Raw genomic sequence first — 15,394 nt, 5'->3', positions numbered from 1 at the left:
GGAACCTGAAGTCTGCTGCTAAAACACAGCCCAGTATAGGCCGAGAGGCAGGAAGGTAAGGAGACCAGGGGTGGGGTTGGGGTTGGGGGAATCGCTTTCCTTGCAGAGCTTGATACTATCACTGTATCTCTGAAATGTTTCCAAAACATTAAATCATGCTTAAATAAATACTAAAATTCGTTTGAAAGGTAAATACCTGTTATCCTTTCTCTCTGGATTTAGGACAAGACTTCCTCCCACTGGTCATGTATATAGTACAAAGTTTAGCTGTTCTTTAGTGGCTGAGGGAATCAATACTCAGAAATATCAAGAAATAAGCAGCAAAGAACTAAAAATTCGATGCGAGCTATTCTTATTTTCCAATTCATGATGTTAACACAACTTTTGTATCATTGTATACGGTATCAGTGAATAGTCCCCTCCCAACTGAGGGGACTATTGCATGATATCTGGTGTGTTTTTGCAAATCTCTACTACCATCTTTGTATTCATCTGAAATTGAAATTGACTGAATAAAGAGTGAATACTACTTTTATGTATTTAGTACTAAAAGAAATATTTTTCTTTATCATGGCGTAAACTAAAAATAATTCTTTATCATCACAATCATTGCTATGTTTCCAATTTTCTATCTCATGCCTGTACTAAGAATCATGAACTGAAAAAATACTTAGTAATTTTCTAATTTTAATTTGCATTCTGTGCTATTTATTTCCAAGGACTTATTTTGGCTGATAAAAATATCGATTCCTTCAAGATTTAACTGATTTAACAAGATTTAACTGAACAATGTCAGCAATGATTGTTAAGCATTCTCGAAATGTTCAATCATTTTAACAACTTTTCAAATTGTTTTATCAATGATTTCAATCCAAGCTGCACATTTGAATCACATGGGAAGTTTTTTTAAAGTAACAATGATTGTTGCAACATCCAGAGATTTGATTATACTGGTCAGTGGGAGGCCTGGACACTTTTTTTTTTTAACACTCTTCCCAAATTATTTGAATGTTGAACCAAGGTTAAATACCATTGGTTTACATAATAAACCTCATACTTATTTTGGTGTATTTTAAGTATTAAATATATAAGTATATAATAAAATACTTAATCCTACCAGCCAAGGGTGATATCTGAAATTAAACTGGAAAGTGAAATAACCAGTCTTTAAAGTTCTTAGATCTATTACTATGGTCTATAAGAAAGTATGCTGGACCATGAGTCAGAAACCCTGGGTTTGAGTCATTGCTCCACTAATTACTTCTCTGACTTCAGTAAGTAAGTCCCTCATGACGAAGATTTTCTAAGCCATAACAAGAGAAAATTAAGATTTCTTCCAGTACATTTTGAATTGCCCAGAGTGCAGAATACAGTTCTTAAATTTAATCAGAATGTCTATATGATTCTATACTAACGGTGTTATTTAAACCAGCCTGAGCAAATGTATGCCACTTAAACCACTATTCCCATGTCCTGTCTGTGGCAGACATCACTAACTGATCTCAGAACTACAGAAAAATCACTATCCTCCTGGAGTTTGCACTCAAAATAAAACTATTTTCTACATGAGAGTTATATGCTTATTGGCTGTTCTATTTAAAGAGATGATGTAACAGTCATCAGAAAGGGACTAAAAATGTTAACAGAATAGAAAATTGTTAGCACAGTTCAGGAACAAGGACATTGTGACTTCCAACATGAGAATCAGGTCCACATGGCAGATACAGCTCCATAAGAGGATCTTCCCCTACTAACCAAAGTTTTGATCATAACTTGGCTTCTGATTTCAATTCAACTCGAGGGAGAGAATTACCAGAGCTACATGAAGTGGTATCCTTCACTGTAAATTACTAAATTAGAACTCTGGTTTTACAACAGTGTTTTATGAGTTTGGTTAGCATGAGTTAATATTTCCACATAAAGAGAAATTGCCAGACTTTCAAAGCCGAACACCAGGTCATAGAGTAGGGGCAAAATCCCCCCCCAAAATCACGTCCTGCTTGTTTTCTAGCAAGGAGGCATTCAGTGAAGAAAACACTCGCAAATACGTGTATAGTTAAGATAACCCAAATAGTTTATACCTACAATATTTTTATATAAACTGAGAAAAAGTTTATATAAAAGCTGAGAAAAAGCTCTTAAAAGTGCCCATTTTATTTTTACAGACCTTTTTTTATATTTAAAAATAATAAAATGTACATAAATGCAATAATGATACAATTAGGGCAAGAGAATCAGCGCTTTTTGAGGGCAGGGCTCCCATTTCACTCAGGCCTAGATGCCATCTCATGATAAATCCTGTACCAAAAGACAGATTAGTCACACCATCTGCTGCCTCCAGGGAGATAAATTGCACATTTCAAAGGATGGCAAGATTCCATTATAGCATAATGAAGAAAATGAAAAACATATTAGCAAACTGAATACTTTGGGGACATTTTATTTTCAAATTGTATGCTGTTTTGCTTTGAAAGAAGAAAAATTATTAAATAAAATGTGTGAGAGGAAGCAAATATTCTTCCTTGCAGCAAAATTATGAATGCTTTTACTTTGTGAAAAATAACATTATTTCCAATGAATGGCATTAAAATCACACATATAATCCACATTTTCAGAGTTGTTATGACCAAGCATCTATATGTACATACTTTTGCTGAAATCAAATTTAGTCCTAAAATCCCTGTTAGTAGATTATGGACTAAAAGAGAGGGGAAAAAAAGAAAAAGAAAAAAAACAAGAAACAATGCCACTTACTTTTTTTCTTTGGAAACCCCTGGAGGTCCGTACATTTAATTTGAGGCCAACATAGACCACCCCATTTAGAGCAACAAACCCCCTACATTGACTTGGAAGCATCAGTGCCTCTCTCGGGCATTGCTGTTGCTGTCAGGCAACTCTTACTGTCGGAGACAGACTTAAGCACTAAAGAACAGACTGTGAATGAAACTACAGAACAGCTTCAAGAACAGAGATATTAAGAGAAGACAAATCAGGCACATCTCTCCTGCTTGACCAAGGCCAGTACTAAAGCAGCACATCCTGTCTGAAGAGCCATCCGTCATGTACCAAGAGTGCCCTCACAAAGGTACATCCCTTCCAAGCTGTGTAAATACCCACATAAGGCAAACAGAATTTTAATAATAGGCAATGAAGCCATTTATTCTTTGAATTACATAGGCCCTTGCAATGGCTTACATGTGCCTTAAAACCTTCAGGGCCACACGAAGAGAGGGCTGGAAAGAAGGAATCTGACACCCTGAATGTTCTCCAGTGATAAACCTGAATAGGGCAGTGGCCCTCCAGCCACATCACCCTTGCTAAATTCACCAACTGACTTTGTCCTGAGCAGCCTGACATTCATTCACTGTCCCTGTATGTTGTAAGTAGAACTGATTTACAAAGTGATTTCAAAGTGAAAAATTCTGTCAAGAAATCATCCCTTTGGACAAAATAATCTAGAGGCAACGTACTCTCCCTCCCTCTCATGTTGTGCTGAGCCCTTTGTCTCAACTACCTCCCACCTTGGCTACCAGACTGGGCAGCTCGAGCATCACTGCCTCCAGTGAATTTCCTGATTCCCCTGCATTGGTTCTGTGTGAGCTTCCCCTCTCCAGGCCCTGCCACAGTACTTCTGTGGTAATTTGCATGAACCTCTATTCACGCTATACTCAATGACTTTTTAGTCTATCTCTTCCACTAGATTCTGAGTTGCTTGACAGCAGAGGTTGTGTCTGGCTCATTTCTTTATTTGCTATGTCTAGTCAATGTTTGATGGATGGCCAAATGAACAAACAGTCACAGATCTATCTGTTTACTCAAAGTCTTGCTGGACTGAACAATGTGCTAGAAGCATTCTTACAACCATCAACACAGTGTTTCTAATACTTTTGTCTGCTAGTGAATGTCTTCTCTGCACAAGGAAATAAGAACAGTCTGGAGTGTTCTTTATATAAAGTTATCTATTTCCAGGGAGCATCAAAAGGATATATCAAGGTTTAAATGAGAAATAAAGAAGAGGACAGATTCATAGCAGAGGTGGGTGGGATTGTAAGGCATGTGGTGAGATGGGGCAAGAGGCCAGCAGATTTTACCTTACATGATATCTGTACTGCTTAACCTCTAATGGGCATGTGTGTGATTTAAAGTAGTTTTTAATAAATGAATTAACAAGGCCTCTTTCTCTTGGTGATCCTTTCCTTACCTCAGAAAGTTCTACAAGCAAAAGAAAGTCATCCCAAGACAATAAATTTAGACTGGAGGCTGAAAGCACAAACTGGATGGCCCCACGCTTTCACGGTTGTGCCTGACAGGCCACGTTGTGAGCACGCAGAGCTTGGGGACCTTGGCCTCCGGGGCACTTAGTCCATCTAGGTAGAGACAGACCAAAAACCATTTACAAATATCACAAGGCAACATGTGCTGGACGTTAACACATGTGACTTGCTTTATAGACGCCCTGAGAATTTGGAAAATGGGAGATTTTTGAGAGCCATAGGCCTGGATGGGGCTTGGGCTGGAGGGTCTGAGTGGGAGTCAGAGGGTGGAGTTGGAGACGACTGGGGCAGAGGGGCCGGAGCTGGGCAGCAAGCAGGAGGTACCAACCGGAGCTCTCGCTGACCGTGGGCATTCTCCTACCCCAGCTGTGGCAGTCTTTTCCTCTTAGCCTCTGTGTAGTCTCTTATCTGAGGTGCACCTCAGTCCTGGCCAGGAAAATGATGAGGAATCCCTGTCTCCGAGGGTCGATGTCTGTATCTCTCTGAGGTTCATCCTGGATGCTGGTGCCCTCGGCTCAGAGTCCGTGGCTATGTCTTGATTTCTGCGTGCTGTGAATCAGAATCCTCAGCCGGCCCAGGACCTGGTGCAGAGCAGATCACTGAAGAAACGCCAGATATTGGCGCTGCATGGAAAGGCTTCCCTGTCTCTGGCTCACAACAGCCAGACATCAGCTCCCTGAGCTTGCCTTGAGCCCAGACACACATCTCACAGCTGGGAACTGAGTGGGTACCTCCTCCTCATTTCTGCTTTTGCTCTGTGATCTCCCCACCCTCTTCCTTGTTTTCAGTTACTGGATGCATGGGTTGTCCCTGACTATTTTGTCTCTGCCCCAAGTCTACTCTGGTAACTTACTCTGACCTGCTCAATAATAGCCAGAAATAATTATCACTAATGTTTATAGAGGAATTCTTGTGTTCTAGGCCTTTTGCTAAATATCTGCTGAAGGCTGGTTTTTGCTCTTCCCAGCCACTCAATAGAAAAAGCACTGCTTTTACCTTAGAAGCAATGAAAAGGAGGCTTAGAGAAAGAATAGAAGAGAGGTTTGAATCCCAGCGTGTCATACTCCAGAGCAGGCAAAGGGATGGAGGGCCACAGCATACAGGAGGCTTATGGTGAGCAGGGGACCAGATGAAGGAAGCCTTAACTGGGGCCGAGGGCCAGGTGTGGTGGTCACACCCATAATCCCAGCACTTTGGGAGGCTGAAGGAAGATCACTTGAGGCCAGGTGTTTGAGACCCCCCTGAGCAACATAGTAAGTCCTCATCCCTACAAAAAAAAAAAAAAAAAAAAAAGCAAAAGTTAGCTGGGCCTGGTGACGTGCACCCGTGGTCCCAGCTGCCTGAGAGGCTGAGGTGGGGGATCACTTGAGCTCACGAGTTTGAGGCTGCAGCAGTGAGCTATGATTGTGCCATTGCACTATAGCCCAGGTGCAGAAAGGGATGGGGAAGACAGAGAGAGGACAAGAGGCCTGAGGCTAAGATGCCTTTAGCAATATCTGAGAAAGAAAGAACTCCGAACATCTGTCTCAAGAATCCAGAAAGGGAGATAGATATAAACGAGGCCCAGGGCAAGGAGAATAATCAATAACGGGAGAAATCCAGAAATATTGTGACGAAGTCACAATGTTGATGGGGCCTACTCTTCTGCTATGTCAAAAAGAAACCAAAGTCCCACATATCGACCAAAGTCCCTTCAAAATGACCAGGGGAAAAGGTACTAAGAGCATCCAGGGTGAGGGGAAAGAATCAGTCTGGCCTCAGATTTCTCACAGGCATCAAAAAGCACAAGAAGACAGTGCCTTTGTAAATGTGAATGTAAGCGTACTGTACAACCCAGCATCCCCACTCCTAGCTATTTCCAAGGGAAATAAAAATGTATGTTCATGAAAAACCTGTACAGAGATGTCTCTAGAGCTTTATTCACTATCACCAAATGCTGGAGACAACCCAGAGTGGGAGCACACTGCAGCACAACCCAACACTGGATTACTACCCTGCAATACAAAGAACAAATGAACCAGGGAATAATCCTTGCTATGATATTCCTAAAAGGACGAACCCACAGGTTGGGAGGGGGGAGGAACCAACAGTCGGCACAGGGCATTGGGAGGGAGATACAACTTTCTGCATTTTGATTTTGATGATTGTGAAATAACTTCATTCCTTCATCATAACTCAGAACTGTACATCAAGAATACTGAACTTCACTTTATGTAATTCTTCAGAAGACAAAAAAAAAATTAGCAAAAGTGATTTAACATAGAGGTACAGCATATCACCTAAAGATGACCAATAGAAAACTTAAAATTAAAATTTTCATTAGCACAGCTTAAAAAAGGGGGGGAAAGATGTGGTAGTATTGGTTAAATTCCATATTTTTTTCATTGCAAAGAGTCAATAATATAATTTTAAATTGATGAATTTAAAAGTAGTGGTGTAGCATATCACAACCAAAATAAACATAAGCAGAAATGCTTCAAATGGTCACAACCTGAGTGAGACTTGTGGGATTGAAGGGCTGGGGAGGGATCTTTTACATTTTATATATTTTCTTCCCATGCCATTTGAAATAATATACATGTATATATTGCTTATCGTTTACTACAAAATAAATTTTAAAATTATGTTAATACCAATAGCCTGGAAACAAAGACATTTTGAGTTTTAAAATTTTCACTAGATCTCATATTATTAAAAAAAGAGATCATATTTAGAGGCATTCACTCTAGGTACATCAAGTGAGAAGTACTGTAAGGAAGTACTACAGGTATCCTAACTAACTTCATATGCAGCACTTCAGAAAAAAAGTAACTCTTAATAATATGATGAATGTTACTATAGAAAGTGAACATTATTTGTTGTCACTCAGATTTGTTCCTACAATATTTAATGATATTTAGTAGATATAAATCTCTCATAATTATGTCAAAGTAAAACATATCTCCAAGGAGATTATTTCTTCCCTTTTGTTCACAGAACAACATCAACAGCCTGAGATAGCCAACGTGGCCAACGTGCCCTGAAGCCATCAATACTCTTTTCATCTCAGCCACACAGAATGGATGGGCCTATGACAGCTACTCCTGCTGGAACCTCCGTGAAAACTTTTTGTAGAAAAACATCACAGAGGCTTTTAGGTCTGAGCAGTATTTGACAAGCGAAAGACTTAAAGAATAGTCATGGAAAAAAGAATGTATTCTATACAAGCAAGTTTTTAAATAGGTTTTGATCTGCTGCAAGAACCCCAAAGTGCCAGTATGTGAATGCATAATTAGGTAGAAGAAACTTCCATAGACAGTGAATTTTGGCTTAGTTTGACAAGCAAAAAATTCTCCCATGGCTGCTTTTGAGAAAATTATTATACCTTCTTTTCATCAGAATGTTGCCACTTCTGCATTTCTGTCAATAGCATTTTAGCATATTTATTTAGGTTGTCTGTTTTCTACTGCCCTCAAGTAATAGAAACTTTTATTTAAATTGCATCCTGATTAATTTATGTAATACATACCCCAGATAATCTCCCCAGGTATAAGAGAATCTTTCTGTCCCCACTGTGATAGCCACAGAACTGCACCACTCAAATCTCCTCCCATGGTTAGCAGAGTTAACTAATGGCCCAGCTCTCACTCCTCTGCCCCTACCATGGTATTCGTGCAGAGGCCACGCCTCTGCCAAGCTGTTTGCAGGCAGTGGCTGAGCAAGGTAGAGGTACTAGTTTCCGCCCATTCCCACAAGGCACGGGACTCTTCTAGTGGGTGGTGTTTAGCACAAGAGGTCTCCCTTGGCCTTGTCAAACTTTCTCAGAACTATCCACTGAGTTTCTTCCTACCCAATTCTCTTTCCCCCTCTCCTTTTCCAGATATAGATCAGCGACTCAGTTTATGACGATTCTTGCTGCCTCCTCTTTAACCTTCAGGTACCTTCCCTCCCCCAGATCCTCTTCACCTCTCATCCCATCTCGACCTCTGCTTCTTGGAGGATCTGAACTGACACATTCACTTTCTGAAAAGAGTCATAGCACCTCTCAACTTAAGGAACCTTGGCCATACTGTCTCTAAAGATGAAGTGTTATACCTACTTTTGTACAAATTAAGCATATATTTTTCTATGCCCCTAAACTTCCTTGGGAATGTCTATTACATGTGTGAAGTGTAATCCCTGCCTCAGTCTCTAACGAGCCTTCCCTCCTTTCAGTTAACCCATGTCCCACTCCAGGTATTGTTAACATCCTAAAGTAGTTCTCTCTTCAAAGTCACCCCTTTGCTTAAAGGCGTTCAGGATTCCCTCAAGTCTACTGGTGAAAGTCCAAGTATCTTAGTCCTCAGCCCCTTCACAGTCCCACAGTCACTTTACCGCTCCAGTTTTAACTAGAAGAAGGCTCTTTCTCCAAGGCTAGAGACAAAAAGTAAAAGATTAGAGATGATAAAAACAAACTTTAGGTTGAGGAAGGAGAGTTGGGACATTCCCAGAAATGGCTTTCCTCTGCCTGGTGAGGGAGGTGGTGGCAAGTGAGAGGGATACAGGAATCGGAAGAGGGGACAACCAAAGAAAATTCAAGGTGGACTAAAAATGTTTCAAAGTCCCTCAAAGGGTCTTGGAAGGATATAACATTTATTAGGAGACTGCTAATTAATTCTAAATAAAGGACTTTCACATAGTGGATGCTCAGAAAAGTTTGTTGAACAAGCAAAGTAAGCAAAGCTCTGCAGAGACTGCAGAAGCCCTGGGGAGAAGTGAAGAATGAGGCCACAATCTCAGCCCATCACTTAGGGCTCCGCGCTTCTGTGCCCTACTCCCCCTGTCAGGAAGACGATGATTATATGGGATCTACTTTATGAGTCTACTGGGAGAATTTATAGTTAAATATGTGTATGTAAATCACTTAAATTACAGCAGCCATGTGGCAAGTGCTCTCTCTGTGTGCCATCTTCATTACTGGTATTATTGCAGTGACTACACACCCCAAACCTGGCCAGAAGTACAGTGTTAGTTACAGGGGTATCCAACTTTCTTTTTCTCTGCCACGCATTGGAAGAATAAGAATTGTCTTGTGCCACTTGTGCCACACATTAAATACACAAACATTAATGAAAGCTGATTAGCAAAAAAAAAAAAAAAGAAAGAAAGAAAGATAAAAGGTCCACGCATAGTTTCCATAATATCTGACACCACAGATGAACAAAAATGTGTTCACAAAATCAGCATGTGGGCTGTAAGCCCCAGGTTGGACACCCCTCTGGAAACGCCGATAAAATCAGAAGCCTTCATTTTGAGGCTTTTTTTTAGCTGTTGTGCAACATCTGTGACCCTGGGCCTGTCATTTAATGTCCTGCAGCTTCTTTAGCACTTGTCGCTTGTCCCACGGTCGGAGGGGTCACAGGAAGCTGTGGAAGGTGCCCTAGACACCACGCAGGACGCAGACACAGCCAAGCTGCCCATCAGGAAATGATACGCAGTTAGGAGATTGTTCAGTTCATGCGCCAAATCCTTTAGCCTAGACATTCTGAGGGCCAGAGTGTTAAATTTAATAGGTCCTCAATACGTGTTAAGCCAGCAGTCCCACCCTTTTTGGCTCCAAGGACCAGTTTATGGAAGCCAGGTTTTCAGGGACGGTCTCTGCGCAGTCAGACCTCTCAGCTGCTGCCCACCTGGCCTCGCAGCCACCCTGGCACTGGCACCACCTCAGCTCCGGCTCAGATCCCCGGGCTTTAGGTTCTCATAAGGAGGCGTGGCCCGGACCCCGCCCACGCGCGTTTTCGGGGGGTGGGGGTTCACCCTCCCGTGAGAGTCTAACTTGCGCGGTGACGGGCCGAAGCTCTGCTCTGGCCACTGCCCATTCCGGCTCTCAGCCCAGTTGCTCACAGGCCACGGCCCGCAGCCCGGGATGGGGACCGCCGCGTCAGCTGACCCCTGGGCAGAAACCACACAGCTGTTAAGATGTGAGGATGGCAGGAAAGCCTCCTCTTGTTTGGGAAGATACAGGATAATGGGGGGCAGAGTCTACAGTCTGAGGCCTCTGGGCAGAGGAGAGAAGAAAAGGGTTTTTCTGAGGAGCGGGAACATGATGAAAATCCCAAATTGAGATGGCATGGCATATGTAGCGCACATAACGGCTCAGAGGACCACGCTCATAAAATCAGCGTCTCCTTTTTGTTAAATCTACCTTTCCATAACTAGGCAGCCTGCTGCTGCACCAGGAATTTACTGCTGTGAGCAACTATAAACCTTGTGCTAATGGTGGCGCTGCCTGCGAATGGTCATTGGAGAGTGCCGCGCAAGCAGTCTGAGCCCAGAGAGTAATTTTTACTCTCTGCACACCTCCGGACGCATGCTGCAATCTGACATAGGGTGAAGGTACTTCCATAACTATTATTATTAAAAGCAAACAATCAGTTCCACAGATCAACAGCTCTCTTAAAACATGCTTTCTAATCTCTGTTTTCCCTCAGATGTATGGATATTGTCCACCTGGAGAGGCCCCAAAATGACAGCCAGAAATCTGCCACCACCACCCCTTCTGCTGTTCCTGCCATCATGTTTAATTGTGTTTGCTCAACTCGAAGCCAAACTCATATGCAGTATATTTAGATGGTTCAAACAGCGTAGCATTCAACTGTATTCACAGATTATTTTCCATGCCACAATTCTTGGGAATTAGTTTGGAATAAATAAGGTAAAGAGAAAAGAAGCAACCTAATTTTGTTCCAGTGACAAAGGAAACAATATCAAAATGGCAATCTGGAGATTTGCCATGAAGGAAGGAATGGAGTGTTCCTTCTGGTGCACTCGCCTGCAAATGCAATCACCGACCCATTCACTAGTCTGGATTTATTTTAAAGTGGCTGAGAACAAAAGCAAGAAGCTAATAGTAAGAAACTGTGAAAAGTACCTTTATTATTTCAAAAGATCAATGTAAAATCGCTATCTTATTCTTAGACAGCATTAAAGGTAAAGGTGTAGAACTGATAAATATGTTGATTTTCTGAACCACTAGAGAGCCTTTATTTTCCACAGAGGCAAACTTTCACTGTTGAAACACAAATACCATTAATATATTTCAGGATCTCATTCCTGATATCTCAACTACTGTGTGTTTCTTCAAATACCTCAAAAATCACTCAATTAATTTGCAAAGGTTTGATTGGGTACTTTGATCAGTTAACTCTATGTTACAGTTTTTGTCTTGTATTTTTAGTATCATTTAACAAATATAAGCCCTATAGCCCAAATGTCAAAAGATTTATGAGTCATGGAATAAAGAACAAACTTTGTTGCAGAAGAGGTTATGACTTGGATTGAATCAGTTAATTAAAAATAAAGACAAGTTTTCGGTTCTTTTAATCTGAGCCAAACTTCACATGACAATAATGATAATAACAAGCCTTTTAAACATGCAGAGCTTAAATAACCTGATTTTCATCTAAATTTGAAAAATGAAGAGAATGAATAAGCAGGTAGATAATTTTCTGCTTGAGACTTTGCAGAGTGTACTTCTTGTACCTACATGACCATTAGTCAAACATTGTATTTGAGGACACTGACACTGTGCTTACCTGTCAGAAGTCAGCTTTGTTTCCACATTCTTATTCCTCATTTCCTTATTAATTAATTTAACAAATATTACAGACAGCCTACTATGTGCCCAAGAGGGACATAGTGCTAGGTACTAAAGACAGCTGGAAAAGGCAAATAAGGTGCTATTCTCATGGGGGTTTACATTCTACTGTAGAAGGTAACATTAACACACAATAGACAAGCAGAAACTAAGATTTCAGGCAGTGTTAACTCCACTACAGAAACCCAGCAGAGCAGTATGCAGAGTGTCCCGGAGAACCACTCCAGGTGAGTGACAAGAAGGCTCTTCTCTGAGGAGGAAACATTTGCCCCAGATGGACAAGACAGAACCAGCCATGTGAAGACCTGAAGGAACTCCCAGTACTCAGACCCCAAATTGGGACAGAGGTGAGAAAATCCAGAAAACGTGAAGCAGGCAGTAACCTCCTTAGAACTTCATGAACTGAGTAGAGGTGTTTTGAGATGAGGACACACACTGAGATTAGCACGCATCACAGCCAGGGACTTGGGCAGCTACTTCAAGGTTTGTTCTCCCTTTGGAGTTGGCACAGAATCAGCTTGTGAAACAAAAGTCACTATTGCCCCAGATACAGACACTCCTAGCACCGGAGATGTCCTCTTTCACGTGGCTGCACTGTCCCTCAAATCGACAGCTCTTTAGACTTCATCTCCTGAGTGATTCACTTGGCCTTTTGACCCTCCTGTTTGCTCATTTTCCCATTATGTTTCCAGACTGATAGTTGGCTGCCTGGTCTCTGACGTCATGCTTCTTCTGGCCCTCACTATTGGTTTAGGACTGGAGTCTCTGTAACCTTGATGGTCACAGTGCCTAATCTTCTAGGACACCAACTCCTTACTAGGCCTCGATTAATTTTACTGTCCATCCTTACCTGAGCTCTTTTTAATACTTATATTTATCCCTCTGTATGTGTGGTTCTGCATCAGTGGAGTTGCCAGCCATGGCTACAAAATATTTGGACAAAAATAATTCCATAAAGGTCCAAAAAGCAAAACTTGACTTGTCATGCACCAAGTACTATGTTGTATCCATGCACATGAAATTATGTGTGGGAATTGTATTAGGTATTATCCTCTAGAGAGGATTTAAAGTATACAGGAAGATATGCGTAGGTTATATGCAAATACTACGTTATTTTATATAAAGTAGCTAAACATCCACAGATGTTAGTATCTGCAGGGATCCTGGAGCCCCCTTTGAATAGGGATGACTATACTGTGTGTTCAACTTTCAAAAACACTTCTATATGCTTTAGCAGTCTTGACTGTGTCAACAATCTCCATGAAGTAGCTATATAAATTTCATTATTTCATTTTAAAGATAAGGAAATCTACAGTCAAAGGTAAGCTCCTGAGAACTCAGAAATCCTGCATTGCCATCCGATCTTGTTTGGGGGTGAGAGAGGCCTGCAGCATCTTGGAAGAGTAAGTCCACAGATGGTCTGCTGCTTCTACTGAAGATGAGGCACAAAGAAACTTCAGAGACAGAGAGAAAGGATTCCTCTCCCTTCTCCTGAACTTTTTCATACTTGTGTATTTTGATTCACTTTTCTTTGAAACATTATGTCCTCAGACAATTTCTGCAGCCCATAGATACAGCTGACAGAGGGGAGAGACAAACTAATATAGATGTACTACCAACATGGGAGCAAAGAGAGAACGACAGTGACAGAATTGGTGAATTTGGAAAAAAAAAAAAAACTGAGTTGCTCTGAATTCTTTCCTTTGGCTTTACCTAATCCCAAATACCAGTGCTTCTAGTATTGGATAGCATATATAACTCCCATTCTGAAAGCTCAATGTTCTGTGTTCTCATTTTCAAATGTGTATCTTTCAGATAACCATGTTGTCAAAAATGCAATGCACTATTCATTTTAAAAATTGGCAGTTTTAGATGAGTCCAGACAAAAGAGTGTCTTAGAGAAAATAATAATTTTCTTATTGGTTCAAAATTAATCAAAACTCATAAATGACATTCTTAAAATAAATGGGAAAGTGATAAAAAAGATTAAAACCTCTCAGGTGTCTTTGACCCTTCTCAAGTACCTCAGTCAGGTTCAAGGCAGCTTGTGGTATGTGGTAGTTAGCAATAGAAGGCTTTTCATACCATTCTTTAAAAACCTAGCCTTCTTATTAAGATGAGACTCTTGCTTTTTGTTTTCAACATTCATGACCCTTTTCTAAGAGAACCGTTTTGACCTGTTATTTTTGGCTAAATCTGTGGCAGTTCTTTTTCTCCTACCCACTCCTGCTCATATCTCAGGGAAATAAATACACTGAACTAGACAGTGCCCTACTTGAGTATATCAGTGCCCTACCTAAAGCTGTGAAACAAAACTACAATGTGCAATTCTGGTTAAAATACAAATTCATTTAGCACATTCACTTATACAAAGCAAAAGCAATAAGTTTTGAAGGATGTGTTGTCCCTCGAGTACCTATCTAATGGCTTGGAAACAGCAAATTCACAGTTGAAAAAAAATAACAAAATATAATTATTTTAATATAATTAATATATAGTTAATCTATGTAAACTCAAAACTTTCCAAAAAAGAAACAAATGACTTACCTTTCTGAGTTTGGTTCCAGACATACATTTAATATTGTGTAACACTGTATAAAGGTAGGTTCAACACTGTATAAATGTATAAATGTGGACCTGGCCTCTCCTCCACCAACCCTGCACCCTGCCTCTCAGCTTTGGGGCAGGATCAGAGCACCTCTGGAGGCTTGTGCACAAACAGAGTGTATTCTGGAGTGCTGCCTGCCAGCGGGTAAGCTTGCTGGGAGAAGGCTCTGTCCTTGATTGCAAAGCTTCTGGCTGTCCAATTTTGATAGTAAGTGAGCTTTATTCAAGTACAAAAGAGTGGAAATAACATTGTGACCACAGATATAAGCTAAAGCTTTTATTGGCAATAAAGTTGCCTTTTTAAAAAAAGTTCCTTCTCGGAAATACTTCAATCTCTATCCTGAGACATTTTCTCCTCTGTATCCCAATCTCTCAAGAATGATTTAACACTCTCACTACGTCAATGTCATTCATTTTTTTTTTTTCAGGAAAAATATTTAGAAAAATACTCAATATTTTTCTAAAAAGATACAGGAATGCATTCTATATCACGAAGATCACATATAAAATAATTCTCATACTTAGCTATTACTATACAGATGACACGTAAATAAAAGAAGTCTCATACAGATTTATCTTATTAGAAGGTATGATATTTGATAGAAAGATACAATTTTAGAGGTTAACACCTTATAGCACTCACTAAAACTTTAAAGGTATAAATAATGTTAATTGATCCTAAATAGAAAGACAATGTTTATACTTTCGCGCAAAATCAATCACATGTGTAGAGTCCTAGGCTGAGATGGCATTATTGAGTTATACCGGTGTCCATGTAAAATGATATGCAACTGAGACTGTAGAAAGATAATGCCAAAATGACTGGCCGGTGAAAAGTACAGTCCTGACAGTTCTATTTATGTATTTCCCTGATTAGACTGGTTAATTTGCCTTGGCA

The 15,394-nt window shown here is 40.5% G+C and overlaps 1 protein-coding gene across 8 annotated transcripts in view; it reads right to left on the bottom strand.

Annotated features, from left to right (window-relative positions):
* The window catches only part of KIAA0825 (KIAA0825 ortholog), a 498,502-nt gene that overhangs the window by 234,160 nt on the left and 248,948 nt on the right, over positions 1-15,394 (bottom strand). The gene's annotated exons all lie outside the window — the stretch shown is intronic.

This window comes from Nycticebus coucang, chromosome 1 (genome assembly GCF_027406575.1).
Source record: "Nycticebus coucang isolate mNycCou1 chromosome 1, mNycCou1.pri, whole genome shotgun sequence".
Classification (NCBI taxonomy): Eukaryota; Metazoa; Chordata; class Mammalia; order Primates; family Lorisidae; genus Nycticebus; species Nycticebus coucang.
This window is presented reverse-complemented; position numbering and strand designations above follow the sequence as displayed.